Consider the following 15027-nt stretch of genomic DNA (forward strand, 5'->3'; position numbering starts at 1 on the left):
TTCAATTCCCGTTTGAAACAAGATTCCCTATATATGGTACGGTTGTTTACAAACAAATCCACAACACGTGCTATCTTAAATGCTCGACCAGACCAACTACATTATCGTGTTTATTTTAAGCAACAAAATCACTAGATACGTTTATCGCTTACATTTATTTTGGAGAGCATGCCCGATAACAAATAAATTTACATCGCAAATTTTATTTCTATCGGGCACATTCTCCAATTAAAATGTAAGCGATAAACTAAAATAATATTTAGTGAATTTTTACACCTGATTGTATTCATCCGCCATTTCTTGATTAAGCAAATTTATACTTATGCAATGAGTTGTCAATAACCAGGTAGGCAATGGTTTTTTGTACACAATTTAGTTAATAAATGGAATAAAAATCGTGTAATACGTTTAATACTTTAAGGAACTTGTTTCTTATGCGCATTTGAAAGGCGGTGCAGTGCATGAATTTGGACGATTGCCAATCCAGACGATCGCTAGAAGGCTGTCGAGCATTAGCTCGACGCCTTAAAAAGTAACTATGTAAGAAATAAACTGTGAGAAAAAATTACGAAACAGATGTTGAATTTTACAAGTAAAGTAAAAAAAAAAAATTATAATTGAACAGTGCATTTTGCACGATGATACTACATGTTTATAAGCAAATACAGATCTTAACACGTTGTCTCTAGTTTGATTCGCCGCATTTAATTCACAGAGAGGGACAGTGGTTATGCCCGGTACGAAGGTAAAAAGACCATTGGCAAACGTTTTACACGCATTTTTATCGAACGCAAGCGCCAATGAATCTCTTAGTATATATGCGGAGATCCTGGAAATTTTACAAGGGGTTTTGAAGAATAATTTTGTATTTCGAGGAGGGGAAACATGCGCGGATCAGAAAATTTTTCCGGGGTGAGGGTTGAAAAGTTAGACGGTTATTTGAGTTTGCCAAGGGATGTCCGAGGCATATTTGGTAAGTTTATAATGTACACGTAATTGAAAGAAATTTCGCTGGGGGGGGGTGGTCTGGAACCCTTCCCCTTCTAGATCCGCGCACGGAGAAGACCGATGCCGGTAATTTTACTGTAATTTTAACCATTTTTATTTAATTATTCATGTTCATAATTATCCAAAAACCAATATTACCTTTCAAAGCAGTTAAAACTTAAAACTTAAGGTACGAACCATTTAGACTCGGTGAGTATTGCGTCCGCGAACGAAAATAATGGCAATTTTCAAGAAATTCGGATGGACGATCTGTGTCCTAGGTCGTCCATCCGATTCTTTTTCTGACTAAAAGCTACAGACCTGCAGTTAGAGATTGTCAAACTCTTATTGATTATGTCAATTTGTTTGTCTCAAAGAATCATTTTTTAAATCAATAAAGTTTTACCTTAAAAAAAAGAAAGAAATCGGGCACAATTTTCAATGTTAGCATTTTACAATTGTATGGTCTAATAAAATTTCAAGAAACAACTCTTCATTGCTTTATCCGAAATATTGCATGAAAAAAATCTACATCGCATTTATTAAATTACAAAAGGATATTCAAAATGAACTTGGATTAAACGCTAACAAACAGGCATAAAGAGAGACTAAGAACCAACTTCTTCTCTTTTTTTTTTACATCAAAAGAAATTCAAAAAAAAATCAAAATATATTTTTTCTTTGTATGCGTTAATGAAAATGTAGATCAGCAAGGGGTTCTTTTTCGTGCAAGCACCTATTTAACAGATTGTTACACGGGTCCACAACGATGACAAATATCGAAAAGGCAATATTGTGGGTGAAGGATGAATGTGTAGTTTGTTTTTTAAGTTTATTTTTGATACATGTAATTATATTTATCTGGATTGGTTATGTTTGTCAGTTTGTTTTGTTTATTAAAAAAGGAAATAAAGAAATGAGTAATTTCCAAGCACGTAGCATCGTTTTTGAAAGTGTGGGGGGGGGGGGGGCAAACTCATCCAACAAATCTTGACCAGCAAATAAAGATTTTTTTTTTTAATTTTCCACAATTTTCAAAATTTCACTCATAATTTCATGATTTTCATACCTTTTTTTTTACATGCTACCAAAATGGGGGGGGGGGGAGGGCAACTCCATGATAATTCAATTTTTTTTATGTAAATTTTATAAAAATAGTTGCTTCGAGAAAAAGTGGGGAGAGGACATCTTTATGTCATATAACATGTGAAACTGATTTCATTCCACCCACAAGCTTGACATAATGAAAACAATATAAATAGACGTCATAAATCCCATATCAAACGACATATTACCACTTGATTTTGCGCGTCATTTTAATGAATTTATAAACAGCGGCAAATTCTAAAATGTATTTTTAAAGGTAATGTTAGCTGCAAGTCTGTAGACCTTGTATGAAAAATTTCGGATGATAGTCAATTTTTCCGGGATACAGACCGAGCGATACATATAGGCAGCTAAGGTAACTAAGAATGATTCCAATAAAATACCTTGTTGAGTAATGCAAGCCTTTAAGAAAGCAATACTTATATTTGTTTAAAATATAACACCCAAATACTTCGTCTTACATTCGCTATTTGTAGAACAAGCAGAACCAGTATCAGTCTGACCGGCCTCACCATATAGATTGTTGGAATTTTATTGTCCTAGCATTGCATTGCTCTGCATGTACACAATTTCTTTTAAAAATTAAACACTTAAAGTGTTCATCTATATGGCTACACATAACGTACACACGTGATTCAAAATAACCCAGACGGAAAACGGTAAAGAATTCAGTCATTGAGCCTACGTTTTATAGAACTTGTAAGAAAACACATTGCGGGTCTGAAAGTTTGTTGATATGTCAATCTATCAATATACAGTTTGTTCATTATTTTCGATTGCTAAGGCTACAGCGTATTTGATGAACATTGAACAACATTTTTTTCCATGCCCCTTTTTTCCATTGAAGATAACGAATACAAGTATAAAGCATTTATAAAATTTATTTAATTACCTCTTTAGAATTGTGTATGGAATAAATAATTTATAAGTTGCTGCTGAAGGTTGTTTGGTATTTTCGTTTGTAGATGTTTTGCAAGTAAAAAACCTAAAACGCGGGGCAAGTCATAATTAATATCCCTAATAACCGTAACTTAAAACTAGTGGCTTTGGATTCAAATATTATCGTATACGAATATTAAATTCACTTTTTAAAATCATCTCCACGATGATAATTATATTATATCCATCGCAAATCAGTATTTTTTTTTTTTTTTGCTTTAAAAGAATTGTTCTATCGGGAGCAATCCCGCGTTCATTTAAATTGCCAGCGTACATTTGTCATGTCAGTAATACACATTGTGCTTTATATGACGGCTGTGTATACGTATTGCAGAAAAGTTGAGTTTAATTACCATGCATTGGAACCATTTTATTAACACATCTCCCAGTACTGAAACAATTCAAAATGTCTCTGTTACAATAACACAGTGGGGCGTTAATCGTGTACGTCCAGCTCTACAAGCACATGCACTGTCGTCTAGGCGACGGCCTGAATACAGCTAGCGACTCTCCTATCGATCGGTTACCTGAGTCTCGTAATGCATCTAAATATAGACAGGGGCACAGTTATGAAACAAACAACAAAAATAAGGTCAAAGAGGTTTATCTATATGAAATGAAAATGTACATATGTATAAAAACATTTGGGAATTTTATGTGGAATTATTTTTGCGCGCTACATGTATCAGTTAGTGCATTACAAGAAGCCCTTTCATAACCTCATAAACGTGCGCACCCCCACAAAAATGGAACGAACTGACAACAATTGTTTCTGCAAATACTGACTGTAAATTACGAAAACATTAAATTGAATACTATAGAAGGATTAAAAATTAATTTCTTTACAACTTTGCTTCAATAATGCATAAGAAATGTTTATTCCTTTTTAAGTTATTGACAAGAAACTTTGGACGCCTCTAACTCCCTAATTATAAGGGCCAGCCCCTTTTTCGGTATACCGAATGAAAGGTCTGGGTAAGACCAAGAACTTTTTAAATACATGTTATAACAAATTTTTATCAGGTAGAAAACTAACACGGAAAATACGCGAATTTTTTAGATTTTTTTTCTTACCTTTGTTTCAACATCTATACCACCCCTTTTATTTGCATTTGAATAATAAATAAAATATATCTCGCACAAATTCAATGTATTAGCTTCCAAACCAGCCCATCTTTGAGACTCTGCCAGTCATCGTTAAAGCTGAACCCCCTGGACAAAAGAAGTCGTAAAATTTTACTAAAAGGGGAATAACTCAAAACCAGATAGGGATTTTCCACAACTAAAATATGCAACGAAAACATCACGCTTGTTATCAGGCATGTTATCAGTCCTGAAAATTTCAAAACAGTCGGTGAACAAACGAGCGAGATATTAAGGATCAAAGTTGGCGTCTAGAAGAAAAAAAAAATAACTAGATACGATCTCGTTACGAGTAACGAGTAGGTCTTCCTTGCGATTTCTGTTTTAAATCATACCCTGAATAATCGATACAATTCTAGAATTATCCCCCCTCCCACTTTCAGATAATGTATACAAATCCATTATTACGTAATAAATGGGTGTGGCAATGAGTTTTCCAGGTAGATATTGCTACAATTAACAACTTTGCTTTTATGATACATTACGAAATCTTAATCGTTTTTATGTAATTTGTAATAGACTTTACGAGTTTCTTGCCCCCCCCCCCCCCAAAAAAAAGGGACCAGCCCCTTTTTCTTGATTTCTTTGAAAAGGTCTTAAGAATATTAACGATTTTTGTTCTTACACCCATCTAAAATTGTTGATCATTTTTGAGATACAAATGTATGAATATTTTAGGGGCCAGCCCTCTAGATCCTTAATGGGGACAGAAATTCGTGCTTTGATAAGTGGAATCGATTTAAATCATAAATTCAAACATTTTCTCTTCTATGATGTCTAACAAAATATGTCTACTTCTCTAGTTATATTGAGTCAAAGTTTAAGTACTTTGGCCCCTAAAAATCCCTAATTACGTTATAAATGGGCGTGGCAATAATTTCTTCTAATAGATATTGGTACGATCAACAACTTTGCTTCTATAATGCATTACAAAATCTTTATCGTTTTTAAGTTATTTGTAATAGGGTTAACGAGTGCCTTGGCCCCTAATTTAAGGGGCCAGCCCCTTTTTCTTGATTTGTTTGAAAATGTCTTGAGAATACAAATATTTTTTGTTCTTACACCCATGTAATATTGTTGATCATTTCTGAGATACAAATGTTTGAATATTTTAGGGGCCAGCCCTCTAGATACTTAATGGGGACAGGAATTCGTGTTTTGATAAGTGGAATCGATTTAAATCATAAATTCAAACATTTTCTCTTCTATGATGTCTTACAAAATATTTCTACTTTTCTAGTTATTTTTCGTCAAAGTTTAAGTACTTTGGCCCCTAAAAATCCCTAATTACGTAATAAATGGGCGTGGCAATGATTTTTCCTAATAGATATTGGTACGATCAACAACTTTGCATCTATAATGCATTAAAAAATCTTTATCGTTTTTAAGTTAATTGTAATAGAGTTTAAGAGTGCCTTGGCCCCTAAAAAAAGGGGCCAGCCCCTTTTTCTTGATTTTATACGAAAGGTCTCATGAATACTAACATTTTTTGTTCTTACATCCATCTAAAATTGTTGATCACTTTTGAGATACAAATGATTGAATATTTTAGGGGCCAGCCCTCTAGATCCTTAATGGGGACAGAAATGCGTGTTTTGATAAGTGGAATCAGTTTAAATCATTTATCCAAACATTTTCTCTTCTATGATGTCTAACAAAATATGTATACTTCTCTAGTTATTTTTCGTCAAAGTTTAAGTACTTTGGCCCCTAAAAATCCCTAACTACGTAATAAATGGGCGTGGCAATGTTTTTTTCCTAATAGATATTGGTACGATCAACAACTTTGCTTCTATAATGCATTACAAAATCTTTATCGTTTTTATGTTATTTGTAATAGAGTTTATGAGTGTCTTGGCCCCTAATTTAAGGGGCCAGCCCCTATTTCTTGATTTTGTTGAAAAGAACTTTCGATTATCTACCTTTTTTGTTATATATGTTTTGACAAAATATCAACTCATAAAAAGATACAGATCAAAACGTATGAAAAATTTGATTCGAAATTCGTACCCAATTTTCGAGCCTAGGCGAGCTCATAGAAATGGCGCCACTGGCGCCAAAAAACTACATTGTGCACAACTTCAACCTATGGTCTACCTATCCTGAAAATTTCATATTCCTATCTCTGATAGTCTCTGAGTTTATGTCTGCACAAAATGGGTCGTAAAAACTGACAAAATCGGCCGTAAATCGGAACCGGAAGTGCCGATTTCAAAATTTCAAAAAACTTCTAGAATTATGACCACTGGCTATCATCTGAGAAAAAATGGTCGAAATCGGCCGAATAGTTTTCGAGAAATCGCGTGCACAAAATTCGTGGAAAAAAATAATAATAACTAGATACGATCTCGTTACGAGTAACGAGTAGGTCTTCCTTGCGATTTCTGTTTTAAATCATACCATGAATAATCGATACAATTCTAGAATTATCCCCCCCCCCTCCCACTTTCAGATAATGTATACAAATCCATTATTACGTAATAAATGGGTGTGGCAATGAGTTTTCCAGATAGATATTGCTACAATTAACAACTTTGCTTTTATAATACATTACGAAATCTTAATCGTTTTTATGTAATTTGTAATAGAGTTTACGAGTTTCTTGCCCCCCCCCCAAAAAAAAAACCCAAAAAAAAACCAGCCCCTTTTTCTTGATTTCTTTGAAAAGGTCTTAAGAATACTAACAATTTTTGTTCTTACACCCATCTTAAATTGTTAATCATTTTTGAGATACAAATGTATGAATATTTTAGGGGCCAGCCCTCTAGATCCTTAATGGGGACAGAAATTCGTGCTTTGATAAGTGGAATCGATTTAAATCATAAATTCAAACATTTTCTCTTCTATGATGTCTAACAAAATATGTCTACTTCTCTAGTTATATTGAGTCAAAGTTTAAGTACTCTGGCCCCTAAAAATCCCTAATTACGTAATAAATGGGCGTGGCAATAATTTTTTCTAATAGATATTGGTACGATCAACAACTTTGCTTCTATAATGCATTACAAAATCTTTATCGTTTTTAAGTTATTTGTAATAGGGTTAACGAGTGCCTTGGCCCCTAATTTAAGGGGCCAGTCCCTTTTTCTTGATTTGTTTGAAAAGGTCTTGAGAATACAAATATTTTTTGTTCTTACACCCATGTAATATTGTTGATCATTTCTGAGATACAAATGTTTGAATATTTTAGGGGCCAGCCCTCTAGATCCTTAATGGGGACGGAAATTCGTGTTTTGATAAGTGGAATCGATTTAAATCATAAATTCAAACATTTTCTCTTCTATGATGTCTAACAAAATATGTATACTTCTCTAGTTATTTTTCGTCAAAATTTAAGTACTTTGGCCCCTAAAAATCCCTAATTACGTAATAAATGGGCGTGGCAATGATTTTTCCTAATAGATATTGGTACGATCAACAACTTTGCCTCTATAATGCATTACAAAATCTTTATCGTTTTTAAGTTAATTGTAATAGAGTTTAAGAGTGCCTTGGCCCCTAAAAAAAGGGGCCAGCCCCCATTTCTTGATTTTGTTGAAAAGAACTTTGGATTATCTACCTTTTTTGTTATATATGTTTTGACAAAATATCAACTCCTAAAAAGATACAGATCAAAACGTATGAAAAATTTGATTCGAAATTCGTACCCAATTTTCGAGCCTAGGCGAGCTCATAGAAATGGCGTCACTGGCGCCAAAAAACTACATTGTGCACAACTTCAAACTATGGTCTACCTATCCTGAAAATTTCATATTCCTATCTCTGATAGTCTCTGAGTTTATGTCTGCACAAAATGGGTCGTAAAAACTGACAAAATCGGCCGTAAATCGGAACCGGAAGTGCCGATTTCAAAATTTCAAAAAACTTCTAGAATTATGACCACTGGCTATCATCTGAGAAAAAATGGTCGAAATCGGCCGAATAGTTTTCGAGAAATCGCGTGCACAAAATTCGTGGAAAAAAATAATAATAATAACGAGTAACGAGTAGGTCTTCCGTCCGATTTTGTTTTCATATGATACGATGAAATATCGATATTCTCTGCCAAATCTGCGATCTTGGTGAATCTAGGTTTTTTGTCTCGAGACCGAAAACGGACGAACAAAAGAGGTTTATGAAAATAAAAGCTAGGGTTTTTTTATACATATGTTTAGTGTACACTACTGTTAATCATAGCAGATGAAACACCAAAGATAATCAGTTAAACTTGTGAAAAAAATGAATTGTTTGAACTCTTCTGGTGAGTACCGGAAGTGACGGTTGACAAAAGAAAACCCGTTAAATATATCTTCAATCGATTGTCTATCATTTATAAAAGTTTGTGTCTCAATCACTTACAGTGACTAAAATCTCGCTGGTATCAATTTTGTAAAAAAGGCTAAGTACCAAAGATATTTGAAATCTTGATTGTTTTCAAGTTATCTGTAATATAGTTTACGAGTGTCTTGGCTCCTCATTTAAGGGGCCAGCCCCTTTTTCTTGAGTTCAATCGAAAGTTCTCACGAATACTAACATTTTTTGTTCTTACACCCATCTAAAATTGTTGTTCATTTTTGAGATACAAATGATTGAATATTTTAAGGGCCAGCCCTATAGATCCTTAATGGGGACAGACTTTGGAGTTTTGTTTAGTGGAATTGATTAGAATCATCAATGCAAACATTTTCTTTTCTACATTGCCTAACAAAATTTGTCTCCTTCTCTAGATATATTGCATCAAAGTTTAAGTACTTTGGCCCCTTAAAATCCCTAATTACGTCATAAATGGGTGTGAAAATGATTTTACCTGATAAATATTGCTACAATCAACAACTTTGCTTCTATATTGCATCACAAAATTTTGATCGTTTTTAAGTTATTTGCAATAGAGTTTACGAGTGTCTTGGCCCCTAATTTTAGGGGCCAGCCCCTTTTTCTTGATTTTGTTGGAAAGAACGTTTAATTATCTACTATTTTTGTTATATATGTCTTAACAAAATATCAACTGATAAAAAGATACAGATGAAAACGTATGAAGAATTTGAATGAAAATTCGTACCCAATTTTCGTGCTTAGGCGAGCTCCAAAAAATGGCACCACTGGCGTAAAACAAAATAATAGTGCACAACTTCAGACTATAGACTACCTATCCTGAAAATTTCATAGTCATATCTCTGATAGTTTCTGAGATCAGCTCTGCACAAAATAGGTCGTAAAAATGTACAAAATGGCCGATAAATCGGTACCGGAAGTGCCGACAGGAAAAAACTCAAAAACGTATGAAGTTTACATCAAGACTCATCTTCTCTGAAAAAATGGTTGAAATCGGTCGAATAGTTTTCGAGAAATCTCGTGCACAAAATTTGTGGAAAAAAATAATAATAATAAGAAATCGTACGAAAACTATAAGGTCTTCCGTTGGAAACGGAAGACCTTAATAAGAAACAGTACGAAAACAATAAGGTCTTCCGTTGGAAACGGAAGACCTTAATAATAATAATAAGAAACAGTACGAAAACAATAAGGTCTTCCGTTGGAAACGGAAGACCTTAATAAGAAATTTGAAAAAGTAAGGTTTTCCGCTGAGAGCGGAAAACCTTAATTAAATCGAAAAATTAGTGCTTGTGATTTTTTTATTCTCGTAATTTGATACGTAACATCTGAATTGCGGAATTAGATTTCGCGTAAAATAAGGAATTTGCAGTATTCTTTCTATTTAGCTAAAGCTGCCAACAGTTTGCATATTATTTCTTCCACACTGGATTTCAGTTTATTAATCATTGTGTCTATTTGTCTCTGCAACTCTTTCTCATGTTTATAGAAAGCTGTTTTCATTTTTTGGGAGTTTTTATTAGCTTTCTGAACAATGTTTTTTAGATGCAATATCTGTGTATTTATGATAAATGTATTCTCTACTTCTTGTAATCTTTCTTTAAAATTTCTTTCTTGGTTTTTTAACTTTTCAAAGTAATATCGACTTGTTTATGTCCTATATGTTCATCAGACGAAACACAGAGTGTACATATTGGAATGTTACATTTTTCACAATGTAGTATACATAGTTTTGTAGGATGCTTTGAACATTTTGGAGTAGATCCCCTCTTTTCAAATGGCACCACTTTATGTTCTCTGGATTGATCTTTAATATGATAACCCACACAGTTTGTGCACATATGAACCTCACAAATCTCACAGTACAGTGTTCCGGAGGAGCAGTGACACATATCACACCATGACTCCTCATCGCTGTACCAAGGGTCCATGGTCAGAAATGCTATGTATTTACTATAAACGTTCCTAAAAATATACAAACATAATATCAATTGCATTCATAACACCTTTTTTTTATGATAATGTTTTATTAATCTTATTATGTGTGCAAAATAAGTATATTATAGTAAAAGCATGTAGTTTATGAGTAGTTAAATAATGATATCTTGACTCATTTTATATAAAATACAAATAACTACACTCGATCAAAAAAAAAACATTTGTCTTGACCCACATACCATCTGACCTACATTTTCAATCATTATCAATATTGTTAATGAAATTGCAAATAAAGCGTTACAATATTTCACCTTATATCGGGAGAGAATAATCAACGTATTGCATTATAAGAGGTTTTTTTAATTGTTACATTTAAAAAAAATATACAAACCGTCATTCAACATGGCGAGTCCTGAAAGTTTATTATTTTCCTGGTCTATTTCTACCTGTTTGGGATCACGCGATCACGTGATTAGCTACAGGTGATAGTGGCGGATATAGAGATTTTACCCCCCCCCCTCCGGTCAATCTAGGCAACAATTAAAGAGGATATTTTATATTTTGTATCAAGGAAATATATACCTTTAGATAAGATTACAGAATATAGCAATGAAGATTATTATACATGTATAACTCTATCAAATTAATTTTTTGATGTTGGGAATCGCAGAGAAATTATTTAACATTGCCAATTAAAACACAATGCTTGTAGATTAAATGGTGACCTTTTTGATGATTTTATTCGTGAAAATTCAATTTGAGAAAATTCTGGCTATCATACTGAAAATCCATATTTTTTTCTTTGTCCTAAATATAAAGAAGAGAGAAACAATCTTTTAATCAAATGTCAATGTTAGACTTACAAAAACCAGTAACTTTAGATTTTTTGTTATTTGGAGATGATGACATATCTTATGATGAAAATAAAACATGTACACACAACTAGTATACTTCTGTTGTAACTGTACTATTTAGGTTTTGATTATTTTTTCCCCCACAAACCTGTTTTCACCACTTTTTTGCCCATCTGAATAAATATGTTTATGCTACATCATACTATTCTATAACTAAGGGTATTATTTTATTTGTCATTAAATCTTGCACTTTATATGTATTACCTTGCACCTTATGAAAAAGGCTTACGTAGGCATACCTGCTGTCTAATCCATTTATGTAAATATATATTTGCATAACAAAATATGTTCAAATTAAATATTTTGATACATGAGTTTAAAATTTAAAGTCTGTGAAGAGAAAATAAAGGTGACTTGTTTAGAGCGTATTGTCGTTAAAAGATTTGCCTAAAAATTGATGCCTTATTGGAATATATCTACTGTATTTCTATGCAGATGTCCCATTCGGTGGATAGATTTTCCTATAAATACCAACTTTTAACAGTTACCAATTTTTCATAAAGCACGTACTATACAAAAATGTATTGCATTACCCATAAAACATTGCATTACACATACAATATAATACATTACTTATATACATGTATTGCAATAAAAATACAACAAATTACTTTACCACATTAGACATACGATGTATCGATTGCATTATACATACATGTACATTATGTCAATATATTACAATACACAAAAGATGTATTGCAATACATAAGCGAAGTTTTTACACAACTTTATGCAGATGCGTTATCTTTTTTTTTTAAATTTATGATTTTAATCTTAATAACTCTTCTTTAGAACATTGAATTTTGATTACCTCATTACCATGCTTCTAAATGCTGATACTTTGTCATCTAAAAATTTAAATATTATAGCCGTAAGTAAAAAGGCCCGGTAGCTTTTAACTCAATTTTTGAAGGGACAGAAAGAGAGAGAGTCGAATTAATTACATAAAATTCAATGATGAATTAAACAATATAAGCTGCAATTTTGTCTCAAAAATTTTAATTGAGAAATTGTCATCTTTAACAAAATAATGAGAGGAAGATCATTGTTTATTTATTTCTCTTAGTCATAATTCTGAGTAGATCACTTTTTTCTTTAACAAAATTTACTGACATTTTTTAAAAATCTTTTATCATTATTATAATAGGTTTTGAGGCAAAATAAATTGTAATACAATTAAAACACGTACCCAATAAATGTAAGTAAAATTGGTGCAAACGAATGGCGCATATCTATACTCATCGTTGATAAGCTACGAAACGCCTGCACCAGACTAACTGCTCAAACCTTTAGTATTTCAACACCTGTGTTAGACGTCCGTAAGCTATGATTGAACTTTACCTGATAACTATTTATTGAGAAATAAATAAAAAAAATTAATTAATTAAAAACCTATCATTTTTTGATAAACAAGCTTGAAATAGCAAAAGTGAGAATAAGGTGGTGGACACGTTTTGGCGGATCCAGGTGAGTGGGAGTTTGCATCAAAATATATACTTTCAATGCAAGCATAATGAATGATTTTGTGAAGAAAGAATATATTTGCTGGTAACTTATTTAGGGTATACATAGAAATTAAGATTTAATACATGTTGAATAAAAAAAATGAGTCAATACGTTTCTTTAATGCACGATTTAATGTTTGATGGATAGACGTTTGAGAACCACGAGAAAACCAAGGACGCGGGTTGACAGGACAAGTTGGTCTTGCATCACAGGCTGATACCTTGAATCGGGAATTAAGGTCTTCCGTTTCCAACGGAAGACCTTATAGTTTTCGTACAGTTTCTTACTAAGGTCTTCCGTTTTCAACGGAAGACCTTATTGTTTTCGTATTGTTTCTTTTAATTAAGGTCTTCCGTTTCCAGCGGAAAGATTTCTCGAAAACTATAGGACCGATCTGAAATTTTTTTTCAAAGATGATGAGACACTATCTGAATTTGATATGTTTTTAAATTTTTGTTGTCGTCACTTCCGGTCGATTTGATTTACGACCGATTTTGTCATTTTTGACGACCTATTTTGTGCAGAGCTGATCTCAGAAACTATCAGAGATATGACTTTGAAATTTTCAGGATAGGTAGACCATAGCTTGAGGTTGTGCATTATTATTTTGTTTAACGCCAGTGGCGCCATTTCTTAGAGCTCACCTAGGCTCGAAAATTGAGTACGAATTTTCATTCAAAATTTTCATACGTTTTGATCTGTATCTTTTAATCAGTTGATATTTTGTTAAGATCTATAAAACAAAAGTGGTTAACAATCAAAAGTTTTTTTTCCAACAAAATCAAGAAAAAGGGGTAGGCCCCTTTTTTTAGGAGCCAAGACACTCGTAAATTTATTACAGATAACTAAAAAATGATAAAGATTTTTTTATGCGTTATAGAAGCAAAGGTGTTGATCGTTACAAAATATATATGGGGTAAAATCATTGCCACGCCCATTTATTACGTAATTAGGGATTTTTAGGGGCCAAAGTATTTTAACTTTGACAATATCTAAAGAAGAAGACATATTTTGTTAGGCAATGTAGAAGAGAAAATGCCTGCATTGATGATTCTAATCGATTCAACTAATCAAAACCCCAAGATATGTCCCCATTAAGGATCTAGAGGGCTGGTCCCTAAAATATTCAATCATTTGTATCTCAAAAATGAACTACAAGTTTAAATGGGTGTAAGAACAAAAAATGTTTTTATTCGTGAGACCTTTCGAATGAACTAAAGAAGAAGGGACTGGCCCTTAAATTAGGGGCCAAGACACTCGTAAAGTCTCTTACACAAACCTTAAAAACGATCAAGATTTTGTAATGCATTAAAGAAGCAAAGTTGTTGATCGTTACAAAATCAATTTGTAAAACTCATTGCCACACCCATTGATGACGTAATTTGAGATTTTAGGGGACTAAAATCTAAAATCTTTAAGGTGCTGTATATGAAAAAGCAAAACTCTCTGTTTAGCATTTTAAAGGATGTTGACAATTGTATACATTATCTAAAAGGGAGGGGTTGAGTGGAAATTCTGAAATTTCATTGATATTTTAATGGTGCACTCGTTTGAAAAATTGAACGGAAAACCTACTCGTTACTTGTAACGAGAGCGTATCTAGTTATTTTTTTTTCTCCAAGTTTGTGCACGCGATTTCTCAGAAACTATAGGACTGATTTTAACCATTTTTTTTACAGGTGATGAGACGTGATCTGAATTTTATATGTTTTTGAATTTTTTTGTTGTCGTCACTTCCGGTACCGATTTATCGGCCATTTTGTACATTTTTACAACCTATTTTGTGCAGAGTTGATCTAAGAAACTATCAGAGATAAGACTATGAAACTTTCAGAATAAGTAATCTTCAGTTTGTAGTTGTGCACTATTATGTTGCTTTACGCCAGTGGTGCCATTTCTTTGAGCTCGCCTAGGCTTAAAATTAGGTACGAATTTCAAGAGTTCAGTTTGCTCGTCCATATGATGTAAGAGCAATTAGAGATAGTAAAATGTGACAGACAAACGGACAGATCAAGAAATCAACAATATACCCGAACGTTTTATTTTTAGAAAGTACGGGTATAACAAGCAAACATGCATAACAATAGCAAAGAAACAAAAACAAATCAAACCAGTTGTCTTGACCCACATATCATTGACCTACATTTATCATTTATAGAAATATATTAAAAGATATTGAAAA

Source organism: Magallana gigas, chromosome 4 (genome assembly GCF_963853765.1).
Source record: "Magallana gigas chromosome 4, xbMagGiga1.1, whole genome shotgun sequence".
Taxonomy (NCBI): domain Eukaryota; kingdom Metazoa; phylum Mollusca; class Bivalvia; order Ostreida; family Ostreidae; genus Magallana; species Magallana gigas.